The sequence below is a fragment of the Crocodylus siamensis genome, chromosome 4 (assembly GCF_052110815.1).
Source record: "Crocodylus siamensis isolate JL-2025a chromosome 4, ASM5211081v1, whole genome shotgun sequence".
Lineage (NCBI taxonomy): Eukaryota > Metazoa > Chordata > Crocodylia > Crocodylidae > Crocodylus > Crocodylus siamensis.
The window spans coordinates 92,585,069-92,598,064 of NC_143398.1; positions in this window are offsets into that span (position 1 = coordinate 92,585,069).

Consider the following 12,996-nt stretch of genomic DNA (forward strand, 5'->3'; position numbering starts at 1 on the left):
CCTACTTTTATTTCCAGTGGAAAGATCTTGGTTTTATGCCCACTTTCTGAAACTGGGAGACTCCTCCCTAGCTTGCTCCTGGCCCTATGGCTGAGGGCAAGTGAAATCTGGGGGCATCTGAACCCCAAGCCTCTGGGCTTGGGCCTGCACATAGGATGGCTGCCACAGGATTTGAAAATATCTGAAGCCCCAGGTGGGGGTGGAGGGTGTTTGCCAGTAGTAGGGCCGTATATGGTTCTTGAATGATTCATGGATTTGGAATTGATTTGGCTTAGAACACAAAATTTTATTCCATAAAAATAGATATAAATCTCCAGGAGACTGCTGAGAGTCACCCAGGAGATAAATGATAGGGCATTCATTAAAATAAATATTACATGTTGAATCTGACATACAGCAGTCCAGTGGTTTTTTTAAATGTAATAGTAATGTGCATTTGCCTTCCTGGAGTAAAGTCTACACACCGTAATTCGTAATTGATATATGTAAGCATGTAGGCATGGTTGCATTGTGAGCTGCCGACACACTGGCATTCCAGAAACCTCCCGGAATAGATTCAGAGTTGGCAACACTACTCAGCTTCCAGGGACTTCCAGGGAAGATCAGAGATGGGCACTACAAGCTAAAATAGCAACATTTATTATTGAAAACAAATGGAAAACACATACACACAGACCTCATAAACTGAGGTACACTGAAGTTGTAGTATCTGGATCCAATATCCCAGGTCTGAGTTTATCTATAGTTTTGGTTTGGTCTATAAATAAAAACAGGCCGTTTTTAAAATTCAGACCTGGGTTCAGATTTTGAATGGCATTGTGGATAGAAATTCAAGATTTTGTTTCAGACTCCTCTCTATTAAAAATCATAAGATTCTACTGTTTGCCATTTATATTGTCTTTCTGTGTATCAAATGTAGCCATGCTATGCTGCTTCTGGTTTGATTGAACTTACAAGCACATCAAGGATGCTCAAAAGTAATAATTATATATTGAAGCATTACTTTGTTGTTACTTTTTTTAAAGTAACACAATTTATCATTCAGAGTAAGTGGAATTTAAAAATGTTCATATTATGAAAGAACACGTAAGTTATGATTATCTTCACTAATTTTAGCTGAGGTTAAAATGTTTTGATGAAAAAAATATGGAAATTGTCACAGTTGCCACTGAGCATATATGTCATTAGCACCTTGACTGTTGACAATGGGCATTTATTGTGGGTCTCTCTTATGAAGACCAGATAGATTTTTCACATTTTGGTTCCCTATTATCTGTCAAATAGCAACATCGGGTAAAGTGAAATTATTTCATAGACTACATACATAACATTGTTTGTTTTAGAGAAACCTGCTTCAGGATTCATACTGAATTTTAGAATACATATTTGGAATCCACTAAGACCTCATAAATTTGGGGATAAGTAAAAATAAAAATGTTGGTACAACTTTTAAAAAGTTACAAATTCTGGATAAAATATGCATTGGACACAACCTTTTTTTTAAAAAAAAAGCAACGTTACAGTAGATCTTTAGGACATAGAAGTCAATCTCCATGTTACTAGTACAAGTGTACAAGAGAGGGCTTGGGAGACAGACAGAGGGGTAGTCAAGGCACCATTATCATTAAGATGGTTAGCTAGGTGCAACTTGAGGTGCTGGCATAATTTTTCCTGGACTTACAATATATTTAACCAATGTCTTTTAAGAGCTGGGACATGGACACACCAAGACTGCCCAGAGCTGTTTCCAATCCTTGCTGAAGCGACAGAAGGGGAACATGTTCTTTCAAAACAAGTATTACTTCTCCAAAACAAGCGCCTTCTTTTCTCTTTCAACAGGTGTATAATGTTCTGCTCCTCAAAAGATTTGTTTTCAAATAAAGCATATTTCTTTTATAAAATGTGCTATAAAAGTGCCATATTAACAGCACTGGAAACTGAAGTCCTGTGCTCATCCAAAGAAAAGCCTAGGAAGCTTATACAAAGGCTCCAGGCTGAGAGAAAGATGTGCCTAGACAGTGTATGTGGCATTTTTAAAGGTAAGCTGTAAACAGTGAAGAAGAAAATGTAGGGCTTAATTTGTTTACTGGGGAAAGGCAACTATAATTTGTTGGAACCATACAGATTTGGGGAAGTTCTGTTAGTAGCTGAAAAACTCTGAGGTTTTGGGTGGGGTCACTGTTACAAATAACAAAGCTGTTAGTTGACAAAAAAGTAGAAATATCTTTTTGAAACATTTTGTGTGTGCTCTGTGTGCACACACTGTACTGTATGGGACAGTGGTTAAAAGGAATACCTTCAGCATGTATGGATGATTGTGCTAAGTCCCATGGGTACCCTAAGAAAAAAAAAACATGGCAAGGAAAGAAAAATGTAAGAGAGCATGCTATAGGATACTTTGTCTTGTATAAAAAGTCGGCTAAAGGAAAATAGTTTGTTAGCACAGACAACATGAGCACTTGTGATGAATTAGTGTAATCTGCTGGAAAGTTTTTATTACCTGTCTTCATTCCACTGTAAAACCTGGCTGTTCTCCTCAATCTGTAAAGACTCATTCTCTGTTTGGAAGTCTGTGGTTCAATGCTTCAGGTTGGTTTAGCAGCTGTGCATCTCAGAAAGAAATAAAGTGGAAAGAACCAGTGTCTAGCTCCAGAGCTGCAATGTAAGATACGCTACTGTCAAAAGGAACTCCAAAGCTGATGCAGCGGGGTGAATCCACAGAAGGTCATATACACCGAAGAAAATCCTATTTATCTAAGAGCCATAAAACCTATGCAAACAGCCCTTCTACCATGAGAGGTTGTCCCAGACAGTCCCTAAAAGGTGTGTCCACACACGTAAGCACATTTGCTTGCAGCAGCTCAAATAGAAGCATTGCAAATTTGAGCCGGGGCTTTTTGCCTCCGTGCATGTACTCGGACATGTACTTTGTTGTGGAGCAAATTGTGCCACTTGGGACAAAATAACCCTGCCTGACTCCTCCCAGATCTGCAGCCAGGGGGAGCTAGAGCCTTGGGCCAGCACCTGTGCTGTCCCCAGAAGTATAAAAAGCTGCCCTGGCAAGCAGCTCAGGGCTACTCACTCTCAAGAGCTTCTGGGGTCTGGCCACTTCATACCTGGGGACACTACCCCTTGTGCTAGCTGGACTGCTGCAGCAGCATCCCAAATCCATTTTAAAAATACCTCAAAATCCATGTTTTTACAGTTAAAAGACCACTCTACATACATACACACACACACACACACACACACACACACACACACACATCTAGAGAGAGAGAGCGCAATCAGTTGGGCAATGCTTTATTGGTATATTTACAATGTTAAAGCAATGTGGAAGCCTACAGGTGTCTCTATCATCATGATAAAAAAAATTCTAAAAACCTATATATATTGCTGTATACTTTTGGTTTTCTTTGCACATGATAGGTGTGTGATGGGGGATGTGGTGTTTGCAGGGAGGTGGTGGGAAGGAGTGTGGGGGAAGGCGGTTGGGTGTGTGTGGAGGGATGTGGGTTGGTGTGTGGGTAGGTGTGGGGCGATTGCTACAGGGACTGTGGGTGTGGGGGGGGCTGCTCAGGAGGGGTGGCTCCCCTGGCTCCCACAGGCTGCAGCCGCCCCCCACAGCACGTGAAATACCACCTCCACAGGGCCCCAGCCCCCCTGCCCAGGGTCCCAGCTCCCCCTGGAGAGTGTGCAGGGGAGCCCTCCTGCACCCTCCTGGCTTGGCCTCCTATGTCTAGGGGGCACCCGGGGTCCCCACACGGCCGATCGCTGGGGTGGAGGGATGCGGGGGGAGGCCCCGCTGTGTGCTCAGCAGTGGACCTGGAAGTAGACTGGAAGTACTTCTGGTCCACTTCCAGGTTCACCACCGAACACATGGGGGCCCCCTGCGCTCCTGTGGGAGGCTCCATCTACCCCAGCATCACACCATTCATGAGCCATGCCTGGCACCTTGAGGTATGTAGAAAAAAATTTAAAGTTGTGTCTGTGACTGAATTGCTGATTCTCCAAATCAGCTTCAAGTCTTCACATTTGGATTCAGCTGAATCAAATCAGAGACTGTGATCTGAATCAACAAATCAAATCACTGTCCCTGATTCAGGTCGAATCCAAAACTGAACTGAATACAGCCCATTTTGCATACCCCTAGTGATTAACTACCTCTCTCTGCTTGTATACAATACAGCCAATTAACGAGGGAGGCTGGAAGGCACTGTAGTTTCATTTATTTTTGAAGCAGGAATGTATAACTATTAATTTGGTTTTTTGTTTATTGTATCACTCTCTGCACATTTTTGTGTGTTTTTTCTTAGGTTGCAAGCATCCATGGACTGTGATTTTGTATCTGCTTGAACAGCACCTAACATAATGGGCTCTGGTGATATGACTATTAAATACTTCTTTTCTAATGTAATTCTAACTTGTATAAACACCTGCCCAGTTCCTGGGTCATTTCCAAGAGGTTTTATAGGTGGTACCTAGAATACTGGAATGACCATAGTTAGAATGACAATCTCATTTATCTAGGATTTTGTGCAGCACCCATTACCATAATACCAGGATGCCTGCCCAGTGGTTTTACTATACACGTACCATTGCTACAGAATCTTGCAAACATAACAGTTGCATTGTAAGGGGTTATATCGGAATGATTTGATATTGATACAATTCTTACATCTGTCTACACCCAAAGTTGTATCAATGAATGCTTTCCCAGTAGTCTTGGCTCTTCTTTGTCCCTGCTGTTTCTTCTCATCCGGCAAATATGTGGTCAATAACCAACACTTTGAGTCTTTCAAAATGTGCCAGGGACTTTTTTTCTCACAAGTGGTCAGTGCTCTTACTTTGTCATCAGTATAACTCTACCAAGAGCAAAAGTGCTAACCTATAGTTCCTGCTGGAAGGAGCATCAGTTCAAGAGTGTTTCAAAGGGATTGACTATATGCTGTTTACACTTGATCATTATTTCTGCTTGGGTTTTATGCTGAACTGCAAAGGGTCTTGTCCAGCAGACTTAAGCAGAACTGCAAGATTACTAGTGAGGTACTGCTTGTGTAAAGTGAGGAATATGGTGTAGCTTAATATTTAATCTAGCAATTATTTGTCATAATTAAAATAATGTTAAGAATTTTGGACCACATTCTCTGGAACACAGATCTTCTGCTGAGTTTTAGTGCAGGAGCTTCTTTAATCATTCTGTCAGAGGCAGAAGAAGGGATAACTGCTTCTCCACACCACAAAACAAACAAGCTACACAGACCTTGGGACACCCAGAGAGAAGTGGGGCTTCCACACTGCTCCTTGGCTTCCCTCTTTTCCTATAGCAGCATTAGCCAGTAGGAACTGCACTGCTATGAGGTCTCTTTATGGATTTTGCAGGGACAGAAGGTGAGTTACTACTGGGCTTTGCTAAGAAATCTGCTATTACTCTGCGGGGAGATGCTTTGGAAAATGCCTGTTCCCAAGTTTTTTTTTCTTTCTATACGCTCATCCCCCAAGTGCTACCATGGGCTAGAACTAGTGAGGACTCTGAAGCATATAGGTCAGTGAGGATTATTCAGTGGAGCCACTGCTCTCCCACTCTTCTAGCGCACTTTGCTTTCCTCTGTATTTCATATCAGATGGATTATGTGACCAAATGTGTTCTGATTAAAACTGATACATATACCTGTTATTCAGTTAGGGTAGCCTTTCCAGTTATATGCTGTAGTGAATTGTATAGCATATGATTTCCTGTCGATTCAGGATTGGTGAATGTTGCTGTGTATTGAAGAACCCTGCAACATCTAGCTAGATTTTCTCAGTATACTTAATTTCCATGTAAACACAGGAAGAAGATTTCAAGAGTTTTAGAAAATGGCACAACCTTAATCTAACCACATTGATTTTAGATGTCACTATATTTTTTAGTAGAAGCTCTCAGTCTGTTCTTTTGGACTGTTTCATCTCTAGACTAATTAATTAAAACACAGGCTACAACATTAGTTGCCTTCATCTGGTTTCTCTGAATCTATCTGCCTATTTTATTGACCTAATTTTTGATCTGACTTAATTTAGCCATACTTTCTAGTGAAACCATCACCATAGTATCTAAGTGTAAATAATCTTCTTTTGTATGTCTCAGGTGTTCTAGCCAAATCAAATACAACAACTCAACCATTCTATTTAAGCTCCATCCATAAATTCTAAGAACTTCAGTTGCTGAATAAACTTATACAATGTACATAGTTAATACATAGTTAGATTTTTTATATTTTTTAGTTTGAGAGAGAGAAACATTAGGATTGGAGGAGGGGGCTTCTGGGTCATCAAGTCCAGTCCCCTGCACTGCAGGCAGGGTTTTGCACAAACAATCCTCATACACAAGTACAAAGCAAAATACATGAAACACCAGTAACACTCTATAACATGCTGTTGGTAAAAGCAAGGAAAATGTGGACACTGTCACTGCCCCGTCACTTCAGTATAACAGAAGAACTTGATTAATATGTATTCAGAAGAGCCTAAGAAAAGGATGATGTCCATGCTGCAAAGCAAGGAAAAACTTTATAGTCCATGCCAGTCTGACCTAGGGGCAATTCCTTCATGACCCCAAATTTAGCAATCAGTGGACACATGTACATGAGACATTTACTGCGGTGTAGCCTAAATAGTTCCACAGTAAACAGCTTGGGGTCTACACATGTAGACCTATTAGGTGCCACAGAGTTTTTTGTGTGCAGTAGCACATATGTAGATACTGACCTGGCTGGCTGGGGCACAAGCTGACTAGCACACTCGTGCCCCAGCCAGCCCCTCCATAGCTTGTTGAGCCAGGTCAGAGCACCCTGGGCTAGCAGGCTGACCCCCTCTGGGCCTCCTGCCAGCCAAGGCTGATCTGACCTGGCTCAACATGCTGTGGTCCCGGGCACATGTTCAAAAAGTGTACCGAAGAGCAATAGACTCCAACATGATATGCACCAGAGTTTATTGCTGCAAATGAATTGCACGCATAGACGCAACACGCCCAGTATGACCTGAAGTGGAAGAGCAAGACCCTTTAGCCAGGAACCTTGCAGTTTTCAAATTAGAGGAGGAGCACAAGTACAACCCAGTCAGAAATCCACAGCCCTTAACTATGGCCAATGTCCTGGTGCTTCAAAGGAAGGCAAAAAACATTCCAGAAGCAGCAGCATTCACAATGGTAAAATTTTTCTTCCCAGTTCCTACTGGTGACTAACAACAACCCTGAGGCATGGGATTATCTGACACCTACCACACAAGAGAGGGTTTCACTTTGGTGGCCATCTCTCTCAAACACTTTGAAATTTTCTGTAAGTACTTGTACTTTCTTACTAATTTACTTAATGTATTGATTTATCTTATTTATATTTATAAAAGCACTCACTCATCTGTGCCCTTTATGATATACAACAGTGATTCTTAACCTTTTTTATACTCAAAGTACCTCTCATCGGACTTAAGGCACCTCAGAAAATGGCAGCTTTTAGTTATCATTCACTTTTTAACTACAAAAAAAATAGAGCAATTCTCCTGTTGCAAAGAACTCAAAGACCACAGCAGATCAAAATGTGTGTAATGTTATGAATTCCTATTTGGAATCTCTAGGCGCATCCAGATGAGCACACATGTGCACTTTGCGGCATCAAAATGGCTTTTGAGGTGCCTCAAAACTCACATGGTGCATGTGAATAGGTTCTCTGTGCTGCATATTTGCAGCAGGGAGGCAAAATTAAACACCAGGAACTCTTGGTATAAAAAAATATCAGGGCAAAAAAAGTGGGGCAGCACACATGGCTGTCACCAGCACTGGGTCCTGTCACCATGGCCCGGTCCAGCTGGGTGGCAGAGAGACCCCAAGGGCAGCTGGGCCTGGCATGCAGGCCCTATGTGCCACATCTCATACCCCACCTGGAGCAATTTGCCATGCACCAGAGCGCATGTGCAGGGGCATTCCCCAGGGACAAGTAGTAGCAGCAAAACTATGTGCTGCTGCTATTTGTCCCTGGGCAAATGCATGTGCACACTCACCTGAATGTACCCTCTGGGGTTTATCTTGTGAATCATGACTACACACCTAAAAGTGCTAACATAACATGGCATCCCGTAGCACCCTTCCAGCAGTGGCAGATTAAGATTTACTGGGGCCTTGGGCAAATGGAAAATTGGGATGCGGGCACAGCAGCATGATGAGCGAGGGTAATGCCCTGCTGCCACTTACCCCCTTTCGTCTGAAGTGAGCCGCGCCTGCATCATGCACCCCCCGCCCTGGCTGGGCAAGCAGCAGCAGAGCATAGCCCCCACTCCCAGCATGGCTGCATCCACATCCCATGCCTCCCTCCCCATGTCCCGCACCCCCCTGCCCCAGCTGGGCAGCTTATCCCAGCCCCAGCCCTAATTCCTCCCTCGCTATGAGGGCATTGATCTGCCCCCCACCCATGCTCCTTCCCCCTCCACTCTGCCTACCATAACAGCCTTACCAGCTAGAGGCAGCTGTGTCCAGCGTCCTTGAGGACTGCTGCCTGTTTAGTCTATGGCCAAATCACCGAATTGGGCTGAATCTTTTCTGAATTGATTCAGAGGCTTCCAATTTGATTCGGACCTTTTAATTGGCCTTCCAATTCAATTCAGATTTGGAGATTTGGCTGCCAAATCGGGCCAAATCTCCTCTAAATCGAATCGGCTACTGAAGCTTTGCACAACCCAAATGCATTTCTCTAACTTAGTGCAATGTTCCTTCTAAATCATTTGGAATGGTGCATACTGTCTCATATTTTGTCTTTAATTAAACTAAACTGTAGCAGTCCTCTTAGACCTTCTGAGAAGGAAGTTTATTTAGATATTTTTTTGCTCTATATTTAAAAAATAAATTGGAAGATACTTATTGTGTAGATGCACATATTAGTGAATCTAAATATTACTTTATTTTGGTCCTTCTAGACATTTCTTGGTCCTTCTAAATTGTAGTAGGTGAAGGGCTACAGTCTGACCCTAATTGCAGCCCAAAAGAGTGTTACAAATATCATTTTAAGCTGTTTAGCCTATCTGTATCTTAAAGTCCCAGATTGAAAACCTGATACCCACATTTTGGGGTTTTGTAATATTTGTAATGTCTACATAAATATTATCCTACATTTAGTTATTCAGGGTTAACCAGGCATTATCAAGACATGTCCTGTTTCAACTATGGTTAACAATTAAGCACACAAGAAGCTTTCTTAACATAGTGGATATTTGTTTAGACCCTGACACAGAAAGCACGTAAGTACATATTTAAGTCTGTCCCTAATTAATTAAGCACAGGGAATATATTTTAAAGTGCTTTTCTGCATAAGACTGGATTTAAGCACCTGCTAAAATGCTTTGCTATATCAAGATGTAGACAAGTTTCTTTGGGTAAATCTGATATCTTGTATTATACCAACTCAAATAGCTGGAAAAATTCTTCTTTGAAAGCTCTTGGGTATAGATGCCCTTCATCAGGCTGAGGAAGCATCTGCTTCCTGCTCTTCCTGGATGGCATAGTAAAGCAACCAGAGGCCAGTAGGTACGCAAGAAAGCCAGTCAGTGAAAATGTATATTGAGGTAGTCAATGGGTGAGAGACAGGGGTGGTGGGGAGAGGAAGGAGAATGAATATAGCTGGTAAAAAGTGGAGAGCTTACCTGGGAAGTCAGATGTCAGGCGGGTTATAATGTCATAAATCCAATGGCTATGTTTAGCCCATGATTTTTTGCATCCAGTAGCTTGATGAAGTGACATTTGTAGACTCATCTGTGAAAGGTGTTTTGTAAATTCCCTTTGAGGATTAGAACTGAGAGACTGGAAAGAGAGTAGTTTTCTTGTGATCAATGTGCCCCCACAGGTAATTGGGTATTCCCTCTTTGATCAATTTACAGTGTGTGTTCATTCTGATGTTCAGTTGTTGTTTGGGTTCTCTTACATACTTTCCATCAGGACATTTGGTGCAGTGGATGTTATATCTATGTTACATTTCTGGAGGTGCAGGTGTAAGATTCAGGAGTGTTGATGGTTCTGTTGTAGGGTGTAGTAATTGTGGGGGTGGTGGAAATGTGTTAGCAGGTTTTCCATTTCTTGTCATGGCATGGTCTGGATCCATTTTGTGTGTTTTGTGCTGTAGGAAGTTTGCTTCGGGTGATGAGGTTGGTGAGGTTTGGTGCTTGGTTAAAGGCTAGGATAGGTGATTCTGGGAAGATCTGTTTAAGAACTGGGTCGTCTTCTAGTATGGGTTGCAATTGTTTGAGGATTTTCCGTGTAGGTTCCAGGGAAGAATGGTATGTCATAACCAGTGGTGTGCAATTCATGGAGGTTTTCTTCTGTACTGCAGCAATTTTTCATGTAGTATCTGGGTAGCTTTTTCAAAAGTATGATCTATGTCTCTGGAGAAGTATCCTTGTTGAGTGAAAGCTGTTTGAGATTTGTGAGGTGATGATCACAGATGTTCTCCTCAGTGCAAGTTTGATGGTAGTGGAGGGCTTGGCTGTATATTACAGCTTTCTCAGTGTGTTTAGGGTGATTGCTGGTTCTGTGCAGGTATGTATGTTGGTCTGTGGGTTTCTTGTATATGGTGGTTTGTATTTTACTATATCAAGGCCTTATGACTAAATCCAAAGCCAATCAAAGTCAATTACTTCAATAGCCTTTGGACTAGGCATCAAGTCAGTTATGGTATAAATGTTCTAAGGGCATCATTTTATTTTAGTGTCATGTTTAAAGTTAACAGACTCTTCAATATATTGAAATAACAATAGCATAAGCTTTGAGACTTGCTGTTTTATTTTAAAAAAAAGAATCTTTTCCTCAAAATAATTGTTTTTGAAGATCTGTGTTTAATATTAACATGTATAATTTATTTAAAAAATATTTTAGCATATATTACAGAAGGGAGATTAAAGAGACATATAGGCATAGAATTTTAGACTTTTCTTTACTGTTGCATAAATGTACTAAAACGTTCAAAGAGAAAAAGGAAATCTAATAAACTGTTGGTAAATTTTTTTGGATACTGTTTATGTTTGAACTTTTCTCCATTTTCCTGTAGAAACTTCCGTATCCTGTTCCTGTGTCCCTACAAAGATTTGTACAATGCAGAACAAGAAATGCTACAGGGGCTGTACTCCACCTTTCTCCTTCCTGCAGGGATATCCTTTCCATACAGAAATGTGGAGTATGTAATGTTAGTCTTAAAATATTATATTCTGCTTTATCTCAGTCATTTTCTGTAATCTGCAACAGATTAAACTGAATGCATTTTCAGTGACACATTGGTTTGATAACCAAGGCACAAATTCTACATTTTTATGTCACACTATTTTTGTGACATATTAAAAAGTTGCTTACTTTTCAGAATCTTATCAAGAGTTCATGTCTAAGCCAAACAAGACAAGGGTGGGTTGGCTTTTTCTTTTCATTGTTTCAACTGAATTAACAGGAAGGGGGGAGCCCTTTACCTGTCTGACACTGGAGCAATATTCATTAGCTCCCACTTTTCACTTGTCAGTCATACCAGACTGTCTACATCTTTGTTGCAGTTGCAGGATAAGCTTCTTGACTTCTGTAAAAAAATAGGGAAATTAGCAAGGACCTTTGATCTGAGATACAGTCTCTTGAATTAAGAAAATGCCAGGAGACTTAGTTAATATTCAGCCTGCATATTCCAAAGAAGTCAGTGTACATTTTTACCATCTTACTGTATGCCTGTATGTCAGAAGCCTTTTTTTATAGCTCTGCTGAGATCTATATATGTTTCTCATTTAGATCATTTAGCAGAATTTGCCTTGCAATAGCAAAAAAGCATTGAATATATTCCACACTGGAGAATATTCATTTCTTGTAAAGGGTGGGGAATGTGGGGCTAAAAACCTGAAGGCATACTCATAATTCGTTTAAAATTAAGTTTATGAGAGCAAAATAATAAAAGATCTACAGAGCTCTCAAGCTGAGGTAGTCTGAAAGAGAAGAACTTATATGGGTTATATGATAAATAATTTCTTTAAATAGGTCAGAAAATATCTCTTAATAAGTAGATGTTTTAAAAATTATTTAAAATTATTACAGAACAAAGTGAAGTTTGAAGCAACAAAATGTATTTTTTGCTGTTGTAATGATTATAGGTCTTTGATTTGCCACTTCACTTTTTGATTAATACATGCATTTTATTTGTTTATTTGAATATGTGTGTTAACAAATGGAATTAATCAAATCAATATATTCCTACACAGAGGGGATGAAAAAATATGAACAAAAAGTGTCATAATAGAATTCACTGATAAAATCTCTTTTAACATTTTTCCTGTCTAATTAATAAACATATTGGAGTTTTATATTTCTTGTATTTTCAACATCTTCTTGCATGACTTTTATTTTTATGATAAATTACTTAGATTTACTAAGCTGATAGCATGTTTAAAAAACTAGTGCTTCAACCAAATTCAAATTGTGAAAATAGTTTTACACCACAAAATTGTAAGACTGGCTGGGATGTTGTTTTGGAAAGTTTACTGAAGAGTGGTCATGACTAAATAAGGAACAAGATTTTTTTAACATAGTTTCAAAATGTATATTCACATTAGAGAGTACCCCTACGGTGGCTAATAGATGTATGGCAAATTTCTCTTCTGGCCTTTCCCTGCATAAAATCTGGAGTAATCACGCTGCAATCTTTGGAGTTGTTCCGTAGTTAAACTCTGCTGAACAAGAAGAGGATTGGACCCTTTATCTAGAAATGCTATGAGAACAATTTTTGGTAATGAATAATGGCTCCCATTTGCTAACAGAAGGGTCATCAGGTACTTTTATTCTGTTCTGAGACAGATCCAATCCTCTTCTTTTGTTCAGTATGCATGTAAGGCAAGTAGGAAAGACTGTGAAATCCCACCAACTCCAATGTCATCACTCAAAATATGGAATACATTGATTTTCTTTGTCCCATACCGCCTAGTCATTTGTTTTATCTTTCAGTTTCTTCTGCTTAT